This window comes from Equus quagga, chromosome 10 (genome assembly GCF_021613505.1).
Source record: "Equus quagga isolate Etosha38 chromosome 10, UCLA_HA_Equagga_1.0, whole genome shotgun sequence".
In the NCBI taxonomy this organism is placed as follows: Eukaryota; Metazoa; Chordata; class Mammalia; order Perissodactyla; family Equidae; genus Equus; species Equus quagga.
This window is the reverse complement of record NC_060276.1, coordinates 57,532,694-57,551,553: the sequence shown is the minus strand read 5'-3', so window position 1 is coordinate 57,551,553 and position 18,860 is coordinate 57,532,694. Positions and strand designations below refer to the sequence as shown.

General features: G+C 38.7%; 1 protein-coding gene across 3 annotated transcripts in view; it reads left to right on the top strand.

Annotated features, from left to right (window-relative positions):
• APOOL (apolipoprotein O like) overlaps positions 1–18,860 on the top strand; it is a 70,646-nt gene that overhangs the window by 14,489 nt on the left and 37,297 nt on the right. The gene's annotated exons all lie outside the window — the stretch shown is intronic.

The window sequence follows — 18,860 nt, the reverse complement described above, 5'->3', positions numbered from 1 at the left end:
TGTGTCCTTTTACTTGTCTGTCCCATTTTAAATATTGTCTATGCTTTCTGCATCATTAACATAAAATAGTTTCTGATGCATAGTAGGCATTCAAAAAATATTATGTACCCCTTTCCTGTTACTAATATATTAGAACACAAGTATTATTTTGCCAGCACGTTCATCTTCAGATTATTTCACTTTTACAGATATGCTACAGGTCACTACCTTCTCTTAGCGTTCCTTAATATTTAATTTCCAAGAAAAGACCAGATGCTATGCACCATTTAAAATGGCATTTTTAATTGGGCAACAGAGCAGAGAGATGGAAGAACCTGGGTTCTTGAGAAGTCGCTGGATCAATCAATCCTGAAGTTCTGCCTGCTTCTAGACTTCCTTTTATATGAGAGAATAATGTTTTGTCATTGTTGAAACCAGTTTGAGTTGGGGATTCCAGACTTTAGCCAAAATAATCCTAAATGATTCCTACTGTATTGGATTGTTTTGAAGATTAAAAGACTCAATGTATGTAAAGCCCCGGGCACATAGAGCATCCTTTAACACAGAACATCCTGTCTTTAGGGATCCCTTATGTTTTCAGAGACATTATATTAAGGTACAGCACAGGTACCACTACCAGATTGGAGAGCTGTTCCATCATTCATTTGTAACTTCATTGCTGGTTCTTTCCCAGCCATAGTGTGTACCTCTGCTACTATCTTTCATTCTGCTTTTATTCTTTATTATCTCTTGTATTTCTTGTTACTTCTTCCACTTCTCGGCTTGTGTATGATAAATCTAGCTTTTTACAGGCACAGCTAGCCAATTGGAATACCCTTGTCTCTAATTCTTAGCTCTTTGGTTCTTCTCCCTTTTTGTTGGTTGCTGGATGTTCAGGAGGCACAGCTTTTTGGCCATAAGAGATTCTGAAATATGAGGTCTTGTTTCTCTCCCCACCCCCAGGTTTTAGAAATCCTCTAGATGCCTAAAAGTTCTGGTAGTTAAGGTCATACTATACCTTCTAATAAGCATGATGTGTAAAACAGGTTTCCAAAAGCCACAGGAGAATTAATCTCCTTATTTTGGAGTCACACCATGTGTCTTAGTCGGCTCTGGCTACTATAACAAAATACTATAGACAGGACAAGCAACAGACATTATCACAGTTCAGGAGGCTGGGAAGTCCAAGATCAAGGTGCCAGCAGATTGAGTTCTTGATGAGGGTCTCTTCCTGGCTTGCAGACTGCCACCATCAAGCTGTGTGCTCACGTGATGTCTTCTCTGTGCATGAGAGAGTGAGAGAGAGAACTCTCCTGTCTCTTCCTCTTCTTGTGAGGACACTGATCCCTTTATGGGGACTCCACCATCGTGACCTCTTCTAAATATAATCACCTCCCAAAGGCCCCTCCTCCTCATACCTTCACATTAGGGGTTATGGCTTCAACATATGAATCTGCGGGGGACACAGACATTCAATCCATTAATACCATGTATATTTTTAAATTAAAAAAGTCTTAACATTATCCAAGTGTGGTGTCATTGGGAAAAAAATATCTTTTTTGCAGAATGTCTCCCCCGCCCCTTATTTCAGTTTGGGCTTGTACTTGATCATCCTGTGTCCCTATACTGTTGTTAGGCTAGGAATAATAAAACTACGATTCAAATATTTTATAAATATTATTTTAGGAAAATGCTGGGTGATAGTGGGTAACTATCATAGAAAGCAGCCTTATGTTTAGAATGCAAGTAACAAGCTTGATAATTTTTCCCAGGTGACACTTTTTTGTTTTTGTTTTCAACAAAAGTGTCAGTTCAGGACTGAGGGGAAAAATAAGCAAATTCATGATTTGACAGTTTTCATGCCAAATAAGCCAACAAAGGGTCTCTAATAGATTTTGGTTTTATTCGTAGACTTTTGATGACCATTAATAAATTAAACCATGTTTGTATTTCATAAGCATTGTGTTTCAAAATTTCAAGACAAGAGACCTGTTTGAGGCATAAAGCTAGATTATTTCAACTTTAAACTTGTGGAATAATATACAATAATTTATAACTGGAGAGGTTTCCTTGAATATGCTGATTGTTACCCCCTGCTGTAAGTTCTAACACTTTAGAAAAGTGGTGATGATTTGTAGGTCAAATGAAAATCTAAAGAATGGATAAAGATGATACGATCACTTCATTTTTTAGACCTTGGATCTTACATTTGTCCAAGGGTAGGTAACTGGTATCATTAATTTATACTAAAACATGTACTTGGGACAAGGCTGGGATAGAGTGTCTACAACACTGTGAAGATTTGGTCGTTGTCTTCAAGGAAAATGCAGTCTATGTGGTTCAAAATAGAGCAAGAAAACAAATCTAATTAGAGAGTTAGGAAAGACTACATCAAGAGTGCCATATCTAGTAGTTCTTAAGAATGGCCAGGATTTTAGTAGAGAGGGTACCCCTTGGGGTAATGACATGGAGGCAACCAGCTGAGTTTAGCTACATCGAAGAATTCCTGAAGGAGAATAGTGAACAGAGATGAGGCTAGAAAAGTGAAGGTGAATTTCCTCAGAGATGGGACTTGGGAGAGGTGGGAGCATGTTGTTTTTTGTGTTTATATCCCTAGTATCTAGCAGAGTGTTTGACTAATCTTTTTTTAAAGAATGGGAAAAATGTAAATTAAATGTGTATTATGTTTGCTTTTATGATTTTGTGAGACTGTTCTCTGATTTGTAGATTCAGACCATCTTTCAGAACCAATCCAACATAAGGATAAAGTCTCTCATTTTCATATTTTCCTTTTACTTTTTTGAAAGTGTAGTGCCATTATATTCCTCTGTAGTGGCATAAACAGTGTCTGGCTCTTTCTTCTGCTGGGGTGTTTTTTTTTTTTCAGGTGATGAAGATTGGCCCTGATCTAACATCTATTGCCAATCCTCCTCTTTTTTTGCTTGAGGAAGATTGTCCCTGAGCTAACATCTGTGCCAATCTTCCTCTATTTTTGTATGTGGGATGCTGCCACAGCATGGCTTGATGAGCAGTGTGTAGGTCCACACCTGGCATCCGAACCCACAGACTCTGGGCCGCTGAAATGGAGCATGCAAACTTAATGACTACACCACTGGGCTGACCCCAAAATTGCTATTTTTAGGTCAGCATATATGCCATGAATGGATGGGTATAGAATTAAAACTGGTATGTTTGAAACCAAAAATCATGTAAATAATTTAATCTTTTTTTATTGAATAAATTTGACAGGTAGGATTATGTAAGTTTACAGTGTACAGTGTGTCACTTTGATATATTTATTTATTGTAATATGATTGCCATTGTAGTGGTATTTATCACATTACATAATTATAGTACAATATTATTATCTGTATTCATTATACTGTGTATTAGATCTCTGTGGCTTATTTACTACTCATTACAAGTTTGTACCCTTAAACATCATTAATCTTCTCCCTCCCATCCCCTGATAACCACCGTTTTACTCTCTGTTTTTTACAGGTTTAACTTTTTTAATTCCACATATGAATGATATCATACAGTAGTTTTCTGTCTCTGTCTGACTTATCTTGTTTAGCATAATGTGCTCAGGGTTCATCCATGTTGTCACAAATGACAGGATAGCGTACCTTCTTTCTCATGGCTGAATAATATTCCATTGTGTATATGTACCACATCCTTTTTATCCATTCATCCATGATGGGTATGTGGGTTGTTTCCATATCTTGGCTATTGTGAATAATGCTATGATAAACATGGGAATGCATATATCTCATCAAAATCTTAATCTCTTCTTTTTGATAGAATCATAAGGAAACCCTAAAGGTTAGAGCTGTAAGGCAGTGCTGTCCAATAAAACTTTCTTTGATGAAGGAAATCTTCTGTTTCTGTGCTGTCCAGTATGATAGCCACTACAGTCACATGTATCTGTTGAGGCCTTAAAATGTGGCCAGGGGATGAAGGAACTGAATTTTAAATTTTATTTAATTTTAATTAATTGAAATATAAATTTAAATAGCACATGTGGGTAGTGGCCACCATATTGGACACTGCACTTCTAAGGGTACTGAGGGATTATCTGCCTGAGGTCTTTTCATTTTACAAATAAGGATGTTTAGGCTCAGAGAGGTGACGTGACTAACCAGAGTTTACATAGTTGTTCAAGAACAGAGCTAGGACTAAACACAGGTGTCCTGATGCCCAAGTCAGTGGTATTACTAGATCAGAACGCTGAAATTTGTAAGTTGCTAATCAAATTGTAATTATCACATTTATTCCGTTTATTGTGTTTAGTAATAATTAACCATTTTTCCTATCCTTTCTACTGTTTCTAATCTTTCACACACACCTATACCATCTCCATAAAAAAAAAAAAGTTGTCTTTAAGACAAAGCTTTCAAATTCATTTATTTTACTAGGAAGTAATTTTTAATTGTTTGTGTTCTCAAATGACTTTCCCTTCTAAATTCTTAAAATTCCCTGTGTGGTCTCCACGTTCAAGACGTTCAGTGTGGGTAAAAGTGATTCTGATCGTGTAGACTATCATTTTAACCTAAGATAATTATTTGTTGGTGACTTCCCTTCGGGTTTTTAGAGGAACAAGTGGCAATATCTTATCTGTAGTAAATTATACACTTGGAAATTATCACTGAACGTCAGAACGGTGCATTGTCAAAATTAGAAGGAACTTTGGACATTTTGTAGTGCCACCTCCTTTCACAAATGGGCAATCTGACGTACATTGAGGGGGAATTTACTTGTTAAAGGTGGCATAGTGAGTTATTAGCAGAGCCCTGATGTTCTTTCCATTATATCACTATTGCGTCTCAGATCTTCACAAGTGAACAAATCAAAGGGCACTGCTGCATGAAAAGTTCTGTTAAGCTGCTAATGGCTGTCCTGAATTTTGGTGACTAATCTCAACTTGTCACAGTTCATTAGGTGCTGGAAACAGACTCACCAAGTTCTTGAGCCAAATATTTAAAAGCGATTTACACTTGCAATATTGCAAGCACAATTGAATTTTCTTACAAATCTCAATTTGAAGGTCTGTCTGGCTGTTTGCATGGGGTACTTGTTGTATAGCTATATTCCAATATGCCAGCATCTGCTGAGGCTTGTAACCACCCCACAAGTGTCAAAAATATGGTTACCTTTTCTTTCAGTGAAGTGGAAAAAGCATAGTCACTTTGATGAACTGTGTTGGTCAAAGGACAGACGTGGGTTTGAATGCTATGAGGCCAAGATATAGTACAAGCCAGACTGGTGACTGGAAGACTGAAAGGCAGTGTTTTACTTCAGTTTCCTGCAACAGTGCAATTCTCTAGCCTGCCATGGCATTTGCTGCTACTATTAGACTGACATTGAAAATGCAGTGGTGGTGCTTCAGAGGGGAAGTATACACAGTCATAAACTTATGAACTTCCCAGGCCCGGTGATTGATGTTTAAATTTACATGTCTAGCAGAGGGTCTCATCAGTGCCAGGGAACTAATCTCATCAACCAGTATATATTGCGTCCCTGTTCCCAAGGAGTTAGCATTCTACTTGGGGAGAAAATATTAATACCTTTGGCTAGCTGCAAGTACCATAAGAAGGAAGCTAAGGATAAGTGTTGGGGAGTAGTGGGAAATAAGACTACCTATATAGATTGGAAACAGATTATGGAGGGCCTGGAAACTATAAAATAGTTTTAAACAGTGTACTAGGAAAGAGGAGGCCAATTTATTTTCTTCAGCAAGGTAGTAACCTGACTGACCAAAGAATTGTTTTGGTTTGACAGCAGTAATTACATTTGGTTGAAATTAGATGAGAATGGAGTGCTGGCCACTGGCTAGGAGATTGATGATGACAATGATGATGGTAGTAGTTAATATATATGAGCCCTTTTTCTGTGCTCATCCCTGTGAGATGGGTAATATTACATGTGTGGAAATTGACACCCAGTCAAATCACTTGCCCAAAGCCACACCACTAGTAAGTAGTAGGCCTAGGATTTGAATCTAGGTCTAACTCTGAAGTCTGTCCTCTTTCCACTGCTTTATGAAACAGATGGTAAGGGCCTGGTGTAGGTTGGTGGCCCTTAGAGCACTCTGCACCCACCTGTATTATGACACTCATCACTTTGGGCTCTTTTTGTATTGTATACCTGTCTCCTCCGCTAGACAGTGGTTCTTTGAGAACATGGATCACATCTTAATCATCTTCGTAACCCAGCACCTAATATAAAGTAGGCACCTGACAGTGTTTCTTGAATGAAGGAATAGAAAATAAGGAGTAAACAAAAGACATAAACAATAAACTACTTCATTTTTGTGCTTAAGGATAGAGTAGCAGTAAAATACAGTCATGCACTGCATAACGACGCTTCGTTCAACGATGGATTGCATATATGATGGTGGTCCCGTAAGATTAGTACCATATAGCCTAGGTGTGTAATAGGCTATACCATCTAGGTTTGTGTAAGTCCTTTGAGTATAGCCCATTAGGGACGGGCAATTACTTAGTTGTAAATTCACTTTGAATTGTTCCTGTCTATGTGATCATTACCTCTACATGGTTTATTTCACTTTTCTTTTAGTTTTTAGGGCTTACCTTTTTAAATTTTAATTTTGGTTTACACTTTTCACAGGACTCTTGATTTAATAAAACAACTTTTGCTGCATGATGATACATCTCTAAAGCAGAACTAATAATTAGGACTGATTTTAGATTAGTCTATAATAAATATATGCTCTTTATTACAAAATAGGTAACAAAAATTCTTACAGAAGAGAAATTTAAATTCCAATTCTGTTAGTAAAGAAGAGAAAACCCATATGTTTATGTTCCCAACTGTCTTGTGCCCTTCTCAGCCTATCAATAACAAATATTGTGGTTGGACCGGCCCTTGTGGTTCTTATTATGATTGCAAGACATACTCCAGCAATAACTATCAGGAAAATTTGAAAAAATAAAGGTTTATTACTCACAGGACCTGGAAATTACACAGTACACTGGGCCACACAACAAGTTCATGGGGTGGGGGGAGAGCACGCAAGTGGGAGCAGGCCTGGAGTTCTGCTTTTATTGGAGTTGAGGGTGAGGGCATAGGATTTCTGGGCTCACTCTTTATTGGTGAATTTAAAACATAAGTGGTTTGGGGCCGACCCAGTGGCACAGTGGTCAAGTTCGTACATTCTGCTTTGGTGGCCCGGGTTCACCAGTTGGAATTCTGGATGTGGACCGACCCACCATTGGTCAAGCCATGCTGTGGCAGGCATCCCACATAAAATAGAGGAAGATGGGCACAGATGTTAGCTCAGGGCCGGTCTTCCTCAGCAAAAAGAGGAAGATTGGCAGCAGATGTTAGCTCAGGGCTAATCTTCCTCAAAAAAAAAAACAAAAAACATAAGTGGGAAGAGGAGAAAAAGTAGCCCAAATGGTCAGTTATTGAAATCGACCAAGATCTCTAAAACAAAAGAGCCTTAGTCAGGGGAGGTGGCCTTCCTGTTTATCTAGTTGTATGGCTGACAGTGTGTTTATTTGAGGTAGCCACTTCGAAGAGATATTTGAAGCCACTATTGAGATAGCTTCTTTGAGATGAATGCCTCAGCAATCAAAGCTTAAGTCAAGCACTTGCATTACAAAAAAGAGAAAAAAAACCTGTCAGGGCTCACATTACAATCTACCCTGTGATGCCCAGACATCAGAATCAATGGTGAGGACACTGACTGCCTGGGTAGCTCATATGCTAAAAGTCAGGGAGAGGGTACACTGTAACCTAGAAAGTACACATCTAAATAGGATTATAGTAGCAAATCCTATAATTATACAGGCAATAGTCCGAAATCCAAACTTGGATCTATTATTCCAAACTTGAATGGTCCAGCCATGCAAATAGGTCAGTGATCTTAGGGACTGGGCCTAGGAGTCTATTAAAGGACTTGGGTATTGTGAAATATTTTAACATCTTGGGCCATGTGGTATAAGTAGGTTTGAACCTGTCCTGAGCTGATAGATTGCTCCATAGCTCCTCAAATTAGTCTCTTAGTCCTGAGAATAGTTCAGTTTAGTTAAAGGGTTGTGCTTCATTACGGGAGCTGGTGATGGTTCCCTAAGGTAAGACTATATGGTACAAATAATCAGGTATTTAATAAGAGGCATTTCTTTTGAAACAGAAGAAAAAACCCACAAAAGTTAATGATTGGATCATATTATAATGCCAGTTTCTGAGTTCTGAAGGCAGCCAGTTGAGATTTCTAGATGTTGGGCTCAAAGAATCTTCAGATGAAATGAGGGCAGGCAGTGGCAATCTGACACATTTTCCTGGTTTGCAGTTTGAATTTCTCTGGTGAGCTTTCTGAGTGCCCTATACAGCAACAGGCACAAAGATTGTCTGTACATGAGCTGTTGTGGTGATTTCTTTGAAGTTTATATCAAGTTGTCCAACTTTAATTTGCATGGCTTTGGAAAAAGGCCAGTTTTAGTTCCTAATGACTCTAAGTCAGATGGCTGGGAGAAAAAATGGAAACATCATTTTGGAGAGTTGTAGGCAGATATTGGAGGAAACGAGAATAATTCAGCATCCAGTCCAGTTTACAGGTGGGAAACAAAGCCTCAAAGACAATTAATAGGACTAGAATCTGATATCCACAAGGGTATACTATAATTTTCCATTGAAATACATTTTTTCTCTCAAAAATCACCCTCCATTTTTACCAAAGATAGTCAAATTAAGGCTAATTTGTTTGCAAAATAAGTCTAGTTTCAGTAAACATGGCCTGATTATTTACATAAGTACAGCAAGAATAGCAACTGACCATGTAAATATACTTTGCTGGAACTTTTCATAAGGAATCTCAGATTGAACTTTTAAAGGCCTCTTGAGGCCAGGAAAGACAAGCCAAGGACTTGCCATCAGATTTCACCTGCAATACCTATAGATTTGAGTGAATTCCTCTCTTCCCAAGGTCCCCCAAATATCTTAAGGTTCCTGCACCTGCCAGGAAGTGAGTTTCTTTACTCACCTGGTAATTCAGCTGGGAACCTTATAAGCAAGGTACCAGGCCAGTTTTTCCAAGGGATTTCGTTGGCTCCATAAAGTTAACCTTAGTTCCTTAAAGCTGACGGTCGTATCTGAGTCTAGGTATGTCTCTCTCAAATATGACGTTTTAGTCAAAGCCTTGGTAATATAACCAGTGTTTCCAATTGAGTCCTCTCACGAGGAGAACAGATTCTTATTGAACTTATGTAAATAGCTATATTGCCATGAAAATAAGAATGCTCACTAAGAGTTTCTGAATTCTGGAAGGATCAGATAGGGAGAAAAAGATAAATGTAATCATCCTCATCAGTTCATTCAGTCCCACATGATTAATTTTTGTTCTGCTTGAATCCAGTTTTTCCATTAGAACTGGAAATTCTTACCCAGTTCAGTTTTGTTATATTAAAGTTATCAGAAACCTGTGTTCTAAAGTATTTTCCATGCGTCATCCTTGAAGATGAAGCACTTTTGCAAAAAGCATGAGTAAAACAATAACTCTGTAAATAATGAAAAGACTTAAAAATTGCTATAGCTAATGATCTGATGAGACAGAGCAATTAACAAGGGAATTTGCTTATTTTTGTGACACATTTCAAAATAATAGCTAGAATTATAACTGATCATTTTATACCAAGACATATCAGAATTTTAGGAGTTTTCTATAATTTCTAGAACACTTATATTAACAACATAACCATACAAGGATATCCATACAGAAGATGTAGCATTATTTCTTAATTGACAATGCTTCCCGTATAATTTAACACATCAAATAAGCCTAATTAGTTTAATCTCTCTCTGTTTATAAGGAGAGAGGACAAATCTTTGTGATTTTCCAGGGGCTGTCTGAAAAATCCCAGTGTTATTTTCAGGTCAAAAAGACTTCATTTAGAATTGGATTTGAGGAAGTTTGTCAGAAACATCAAAAGGTTTGGACACTTGACTAAAAAGGATCAGAGATCATTATGAAATGCTACTTAATTATCCATTTAACGTAAGTGACAATAAAAGATTTCAAAGACAAATACAGAAAGTTACGTGCTTCTGAGCAAAATTTAGTTCTTTTAATCTTGAGAAGACTCAGTTTATGTAAGTAATCAAAGATCTGATGATAAAGATAATGTGAAGCACGCTAAGTTGTTTTGGTAAGACAAAAAATTTTTACTTTCTAGATAGATTACACAAAAGGGGAAAAAAACCACTTCATAATCTTTTATCAAGAACAGACCAATAGGGGGGTGGCCCCATGGCCGAGTGGTTAGGTTCGTGCACTCCACTTCAGCGGCCTGGGGTTTCGCTGGTTCGAATCCTGGGCACGAACATGTCGCCATTCATCAGGCCATGCTGAGGTGGCATCCCACATAGCACAACCAGAGGTACTCACAACTAGAATATACAACAATGTACTGGGGGGCTTTGGGGAGAAGAAGGAAAAAAAAAAGATTGGCACAGATGTTAGCTCAGGTGCCAATGTTAAAAAAAAAAACAGACCAACAATCCAAGAAAGCTGTCCTTCCAACAGAGAGATAAACTAAATTCTAATTTTGTACCAGTGTACTTTTGATATTATATTCATTCATTTCTTTTACTTAATCAGATCCATTCTAATTTTAGCCTGCTTGATCACATGTAAAATTCCTTTCCCAAGATTCCTTTTCCACAAACCTTCCATAACTCTCCTTTTTACATTCAGATTATTTGTCCTATGTTCTTTCCTCTTTCCAATCTGAAACAATTAGCCTCACTTTAGGACAATATCATTTTCCCTTCCTTTAAGAAAAGTGCATTTCCATACTTCATACCTTTTTTACTCAAAAACATATTGTACTTTCTTTGCATGCAGCGATGTTTCCCTTATTACTTCCAGTCATTTTAATCACATATATTAAATAGAATTTTCAACCCTAAGATACCTTAATTTCCAGTGAAAACTAAGAAGTAAATAATTGTGAACTGTCTGCCACACCTGCCTTTTTTAGATGTGCAAACTTATGAGTAAATTTCGTAATTTCTAGACATGTGCTTCCTCATAGTACAGTTTTCCAATGTCGCACCAAACGTGTTTACTAATAGATCCAAATATCTTCAGTTCCTCTGAAATACGAGGTCAAAAGTAGGGAAACTTAGACTTGTTTAGCAATTACTATCTCAGTATTTTATCTTACTTGGAAATGATCTAGACATTCAGTGAATTCTGACCATTTCATTTAACTTAGCAAAAAAAATTCCAAGGGTGGAAGTTACAAAGAGATTTGGAGACTCTTTAAATAGATGTATCATAAAACAATCTTTGCTAAAAAATTCACCTAAAAACTCTTAATTACATCTATTTATTTTGTTTGTTTTTAACAATCATGTTTAGATTACTGTGGGGACCTAGAAATGGCCACCCCAAGATATGTCTCTTTGGCATGAGGATTATTTGAGGCTGATTGCTTTTGATAAACTGGGACAGGGAAGGAGGCTCTGAGGAATGGAACTTGCCCTTTGTTAGGACACGTTTACATTTGTAAGGTAAATCTCTATCTGTAAAAGGTGCCTCCCTCTCTGTACCAGGAAGTAGAAAGGAGATGACCTTCTCTCTAAAAACTCTTAATCAATACCAAAGGCAAGGACTTAAATCTGCATTTTATTGTGCTAGTCTGGTAACCTGTAACTGACTTCCCTCCCCCTCCCAACTTTGACATTTCTTAAGGATTAAGCATCTTTCCCTAGGCTAGGAACTGATTGCTGCCCTCACCTGTGACTGTCCAGCTCCAGACAATCCACTTGCCTCTGGCTACGCCCTCTGAGACAGCAGACCACTACCTGCTGTGTCCATCAAGCTCTGTGCCGACAGGGCAATCTTGTGACTATTGTGGGAGGGACATTTCAATCACATGTGAAACACCCTGTTTGGGGGTATATAACCACTCTGTGCACCCCACTTCTTCGGTGCCCTTTCTTCCTTCAGGGAAGAAAGGCCCCGGGCCATGGTTCCTCATAAAGCTTTGTTTAATTTTCTCTTGCTATTCTGTCTCATGTGAATTTAATTCGTTCTCCGGCCAGACGAACCCCCATTTGGGGAGAGGAAATGTCCTCCTCCCCTACATTACCTACAGAAACTTCGTTAGACATTAGATGTCAGTCGTCAGTCATCATCCAAAGTTGTTTTTCTTGTTGACAAATTTTGTAATAGAGATGACATGAATTTATTTGACTAGTCAACCAGGGTAGAATAAAAGTTATCTGCATTATATTTAATGCTAAGAACTCTGAAGACATGTCTGTATTAATTAAACCAACAAGCTAGCTTTAATACTGAATATTTTTCTAGATCACGTGAACATGAAAAGCATTTGTGTGAGTTTCTATTATAGTCGTGTGCTGCTTACTGACAGGAATACGTTTTAATGCATCATTAGGCAATTTCATCATTCTGTGAACATCATAGAGTGCACTTATGCAAACCTAGATGGTATAGCCTACTATATACCCAGACTATATGGTACTAATCTTAGGGGACCAATGTTGTATGTGCAGTCTGTCGTTGACCGAAACATTGTTGTGCAATGCATGACTGTATATGTTTAATTTACTTTAAGCCAATTGAATAAAATTCTTCGCAAATTAATTTTGGCAGTACTATCCAGAGGTAGAACAGTTTCACATACATATAACATACATCCACAGACACACAACCCTATAGCTTCGATTTTAAAACAATATAAAACTCACTAGTTTATAAGGAATAGTTGGAAAAAATCGTTTACTTGCTCAGATGGCTGAGGTGTTTTACTGTTTGTGAAGAAGACTTTTAAGATTTGTGTTTGCCCTTGAGAAGTAATCTTATGGAGGCTGTGGCAAAGGAGCCTTTATAGCAGTTTGTATTTGAAAAAGGCTTCTTTCCCTCTTTTTTTTCCCTTCAGTCTGGGCAAAGTTTTAACTACCTCCTAGGGTGTTTACATTTCAAAGACATGGTAAGATTTACATCTTCAAGGGACAGAGAAAGAAAATGTACGTTTTCTCCTGGAAGTTTCAGTGCCTTTTGGGTGGTTTTGGCAGCCCTAATTAAAATGTAATGCCACCTGGAAATGGAGCCTCTTCAGGGCTGGAAATGAAGAGGAGTCACTTGGCTCACTGTGGTCATGGAAATGGTAAACCCATTGGATCATGGCAGTTTTGCACAGCAGGAGATGGGCTTCATCTTAGTGTTTTCTATTCACTGTGAGCCTTAGCAGTGGTCACTGCGACAGGAAAGATGGGCGTGGCTCCAGGCAATAAATACTCTGGCGAGGAGAAGGAGGGCCCTGGTAAGAATTTTGGTGGCTCTAGGGGCCTTTGCCTTCCCTTCTCCCTCTTCCTCCTCGCTAGAGGCCTAGATAATGCTGTCAACTTTTCCCTTGGTGGCAGGGATGCCTCCTGAGGTGTGTTTTTTAGTTTTGCCTCGTTCAGGGGGAAGCCGAGGGGGCTTAGGATCTCTGGTTATCTCAAAGGCAAGAAGCATGTACCATTGATGGATCTTTAAGAAAGTTATGGAATTTAGGGTCTTTAAAGATACAGTTACTGCACAAAATTGGGGTTCTCTTGCCTGATGCACATAAAAAAACAATTAATTATGGCATCAGCTTTTGGGGGAGAAATCAGCTTTATTCTGCAAGATCCATCTGCAGGGAGATGGGGTGTGTGCCCTCAGATATGTCTCCCCAGTTCAGGATTTGTGGCAAAATTTAAGAGCTTATGGAGAACAGGCTGGCACGTGGAAATGATAGCAGGACAGGTTTTGATTGGTGGGCTTCTAAACATTTATTACAGAGTTCTAAATATTTATAATGAGGTTGTAAACATTTATGGTAGGGTTCTAAACGCTTATGATGAGGTGGGGAAGGAATTTTAACACCAGATCTTCCTGAACGAGTGATCTCTCGCTTCTGCTAGAGTCTGACTTTTAAGTTCCAGTCATGTCCTTGTCCTTTGGTTCTGTGGGGAGGAGAATCTTTGGTTCGGCAGTTATTTCATGTCAACATTTCTTCTGCACATGCTCTGGCTACGTGACATCGCAAATTTTCTGAAAGGCAATTCTTAATCACTTTGTTGATAATATGGGGTCAGTTGAACTGGTTCTGGAGGGTCTGTGATTACAATACCAGCCAGTTGATGCATTTTGGCAGCCATGAATAGCAATTTAGAGTCCATTCCAAACAAACCAACCGAAGAAACCTCCCACCATAGCCAATTCATCCCCCTGTCTCTTTCCTGCTGCATTAAATCTTTAAGGAAGGTTTGAATTTCATTAAGGTATAGTTTCTGATCTTAGTTTCTATTTCTTGATTTTCTCCTGTTAGCGTAATCTTACGTGTTGTCACTGGAAAATTTTGGATGACGTCACTATGAGCCCTCTTTGTAGGTGGCCATTTTCTTTTCCACGGTGTCCCAAGAGACCTCTCTGGGATTGCGGTTTGCTTCCATTAGCGTGATACATACAGGGTCTTTGAGAAAAGCCCGTAGACCTCTGGAGCATAATACCAGAGTCTTGGCATCTTGGTATGCCATGGCACTGTGCAATGCCCGGGAAGCTTCCATGAGGTTTTACACTTATCAAAGAGCTGGTGTACCTCCTCAGGCTTCTTAGGAGGTGCTGGCACCAGATGTTCAGGACATTTATATTTGTCCAATAATTTTTTAGTGATATCACGCCAGGAATTGGACCCATAATATCCCATCAGGTCAGGGGATGAAGAATGACAGTAGTGAGTGAAGTGGTAACACAGAGACTGCAGGCCTCTGTTGAATTTTTCCTCTGGTGGTGCCATTGGTTTCTAGTTGCAGGGCTATTTCACTCTTGTAGGTTATGACATGTAGCCAGGGCACAACCCACTGAGTCAGTGGTCGCAGGTGGAGGTCTCCCATCCTCCTCACCTACCTGAATCTTTTTCTCTTGCCTTTAGCCTAGAGCCTCTCTTTGGGCAGTGACAATAGCCTCGTGTGATCCAATCCGTCCTCCTTAGCTCTGCTTGGCCTTGAGGCATGGAGGACCCTTACGCATATTAATAGTCAATTAAGTCCTTCATAATTAGTGGTCTAATTGTCTCCTTAGGCCATATGGCCTTGATCACACTGCCCTAGGGAGGTCCACTCTGGGCAGATGGTTGGATTATTTTGGCAGCCATGACCTTTTGGGTTGGATACCTCAGGTTACACACAACAAAGGCAATGTGCAAAAGCACATGGCAGCAAGACAGACCTTCCCAGCAAGCGGTGCTCCTTTCCAAGATAGTGTTATCTTCCTGACTTAGGTGGTTAGTAAACAAGTTGCAAGTAAAGGGCATTCACCTCAGTTACTTGCATGGGCAATTATGCAATCCTGCTGATGACACCAATTGTTTTGTGCTAGTCTCAGCCTATCAATAACGAATGTTGTGGTTAGACCGACCCTTGTAGTTCTTATTATGATTGCAAGACAGCTTTCAGCAATAACTGTCAGGAGACTTTGAAAAAATAAAGGCTTATTACTCACAGGACCTGGAAATTACACAGCACACCTGGGACGACACGGTGAGATAGCTGGTAGACAGAGCGAGTGTGCACAGGCCAGGGGTTCTGCCTTTATTGGGGTTGAGGGTGGGGGCTTAGGGTTTCTCGGGCTCACTCTTTATGGGTGAATTTAAAACATAAGAGTGAGCATTTAAAGCACAGGAAGAGAAAAGAAGTAGCATAAATAGTCAGTTATTGAAATCAACCAAGATCCCTAAAACAAAGGAGCCTCAGTCAGTGGAAGCTGTGGCCTGACTCTTTATCTAGTCCTGTGGCTAGCAATGTGTTTCTGAAAGATAGCCACTTTGAAGTGGATGCCTCTTTGAAATGGATTCCTCCACAGTCCAAAGCATCAGTCAGTCACTTGCATTACAAAAAAGGAAAAGAAATAACTGTCAAGGCTTACACTACACCAAGTGAAGTTGAATAAATCAGTGCTCTGCCTTATTGTTTCAGCTCTCACACTGTGAACAAGTGTCCCTTTTATGGTTGAATTAGTGCTACATCTTTTCACTTTTTTTTTTTTTGTAATGCCGGTATTTAAAATGGCTCCTATGCATAGTGCTGAAAGTGCTATATGTAGTGTTCTTAAGTGCAAGAAAGCTGTGATATGCCTTATGGAGAAAATATACACGTTCGATAAACTTCATTCAGGGCATGAGTTATAATGCTGTTGCTGTGAGTTCAGTGTTAATGAATCAACAATATATATTAAATAAGTTGTATTTAAACAGGAACACATATAAAACAAGGTTATGTATTTATCAGTTGATAAAAATGTAACCAGAGGTTCACAAGAAATTAACCCTGTATTTTCCTTAGGAGCAGTGGTTCAGTGTTCCCTAAATCAGTGTTCAAGGCTAATTTATGGAATGTAACTGCTGCAAATATTGCCCATCAACTATGTTTTGATTACAGAGGCACTTAGAAGAGTTGAGTCTTGTGGGAGAGCTACCTGATGCTCATCTTTGGTCTTGCTATTTGTAGATCTCTATATGATAGAATTCTGTTCTAGGAGCTGTTAGCTTTCGGAGGGAGCCAGTTTTTATCTCTCATTGATTTTAAACAAGTCATTTATAATTTTGAATTGACATCATTATTTTAAAGTTAAAAGTAGTTTTAACTCGAGGTCTTACCTTCTTCTGCAAACTAGGATTGCCTCTGCTCAATTTTAATGCTATTTAGTTAACAACCTTATGAGCTTATAAGTTTTTGTAATAGCCCCCAAGCCCTGATACATTTTTTTTTCTTTTATGGTGGCCTCTGCCACTCCCTCTCATGTTGTGGTGGCCTGGTGAGCTCAGGCAAGCCTGTTTTGTTTTGTTTTGTTTTGTTTTGCTGAAGAAGGCTGGCTCTGAGCTAATATGTGTTGCCAATCCTCCTCTTTTTGCTTGAGGAAGATTCGCCCTAGGCTAACATCTGTGCCAGTCTTCCTCTATTTTGTATGTGGGTCGCCACCACAGCATAGCTGCTGACAAGTGGTGTAGGTCCACGCCCAGGAACCAAACCCAGGTCGCCCAAGCAGAGTGTGCTGAACTTAAGCACTAGGCCATGGGGCTGGCTCCTCCGATACTTTTTAAATATTTTATTTTCTAAATCAGAGGTTGGCAATTTTTATTCTGTAAAGAGCCGGATAGTAAATATGTTAGACTTTGCGGGACAGATAAGATCAAATAGTCTTCTTTGTTTTTTATTTTTGCTTTTACAAATCTTTACATATTTAAAAAGAAAATTTAGCTCACAGTCCAGGCCAGATTTAGCCTATAGCTGTAGTTTGCCAATCCCAATTCTAAATTTTTAGTGCCGTATACAGTCAGCTGCCTTTCTTTGGATGGTGATGCCTTCTTCATCAGTATAACCTTTGTTTTGAAAATGCCTGAGTGTGCCATTCTGCTTGTTTTCTTTTGTCAAAATTTTGGCCTTTTTTGTTTAGAGGCAATAAGTTTGCTATATTTTTTATTGTTATTATGGTTCTTACTAGAGCCTGATTAACATCAAATACGCGTGAGAAGAAAAATCTTTATTCAGCAATCAGAAGGAATGGGGAGCTAAAGATAATTACCCATTTATCAAGTGCAAGCCATTTTAATATAATTAATCTTCATGATAATCATAAAAAAGAAGGTATTACTATTTTTTACAGATATATCACCTGAGATTCTAAGATAGTACTGTCCAGTAGAACTTTCTTCAGTGATGGAATTATTGTATATCTGTGCACTACAGTACACTTTTGTGCACTTGAAATGGGGCTAATGTGACTAAGGAACTAAACTTTACATTTGATTTATTTTTAATGAATTTAAAGTTAAATAACCACATGTAGATGGTAGTTACCATACTGGGCAGCTCAACTCTAAGAGCTTAAGAAACTTGCCGAGATTTGCATACTAAATTCCACAACTGGAATTCAAAACCGGGTCTATGCAACTCCTAAGTTCATGTATTTTTCCGTTATGCCACGCTGCCTCATCAGTAAAAGTCAAGATGGATGGACTCTGCCCTACTGAGTAAAAAATGTAGTGAAGATACTTAGGCGTTTTTTCAAGGTATATTCACTTTTTAGGTCACTAGTTCAGTTAGTCAATCCAGACTCTGAAGCATTAATCATAATTATCAAGCAATACCTATAAATTTATTTTATAGTCTACATATTATTATTGAAACAGTACATCAAACATTGACCAGCTTAAACTGGTTTTGCTTCCTTCAAACAGGTTGTTGATTGATTAAACCTTGCTCAATAACAGAGACAGCATTGCACATGTGCCAGGTGGGAACCTGTAGCCCCACGATGATCCTAGAGCCAAAAATCTTCAGAAATGTTGCCACCTGAGCCTTTTTTGAAGCGAGAAGTCCTTTAATAAGGGAAATCTGGCTTTGAGCAACTTGATTACCATATAGGGACAGATTCGAGACAAGCCAATCAGCTTCTGCCCCTAACTCCTTAAATTTCACCCGGAACCCTGGATCAGGGAGACAGATTTGAGAGCCTTGCCTTCTGTCTCCTTCTGATTGGCCTCACAATAAAGCTCTTTCTTTTCTCAAAAACCAGTACCATAGTATTGGCCTCTATGCACGTCAGGTAGCGAGCCCTTGCTTGGTAAAATTATTATTGCCTTATGTGGAGTAAGATGACTATACTCTGAGAACATTAGGTTAAACATTTTTCAGATATTAACCTGAAGTTCAAAAGTATTTTTTTTATATCTGGAAAGTAAGGTCTAATCAGGTGTTTTAAAAATAGCTTTTAAATGTTGTCAGAATTGACATCCTTCAAATAATCACTTCAGAGCTTTATTAACAACATTTCTCAGGAACATGGGAGAGCATGTTTGCTGGCA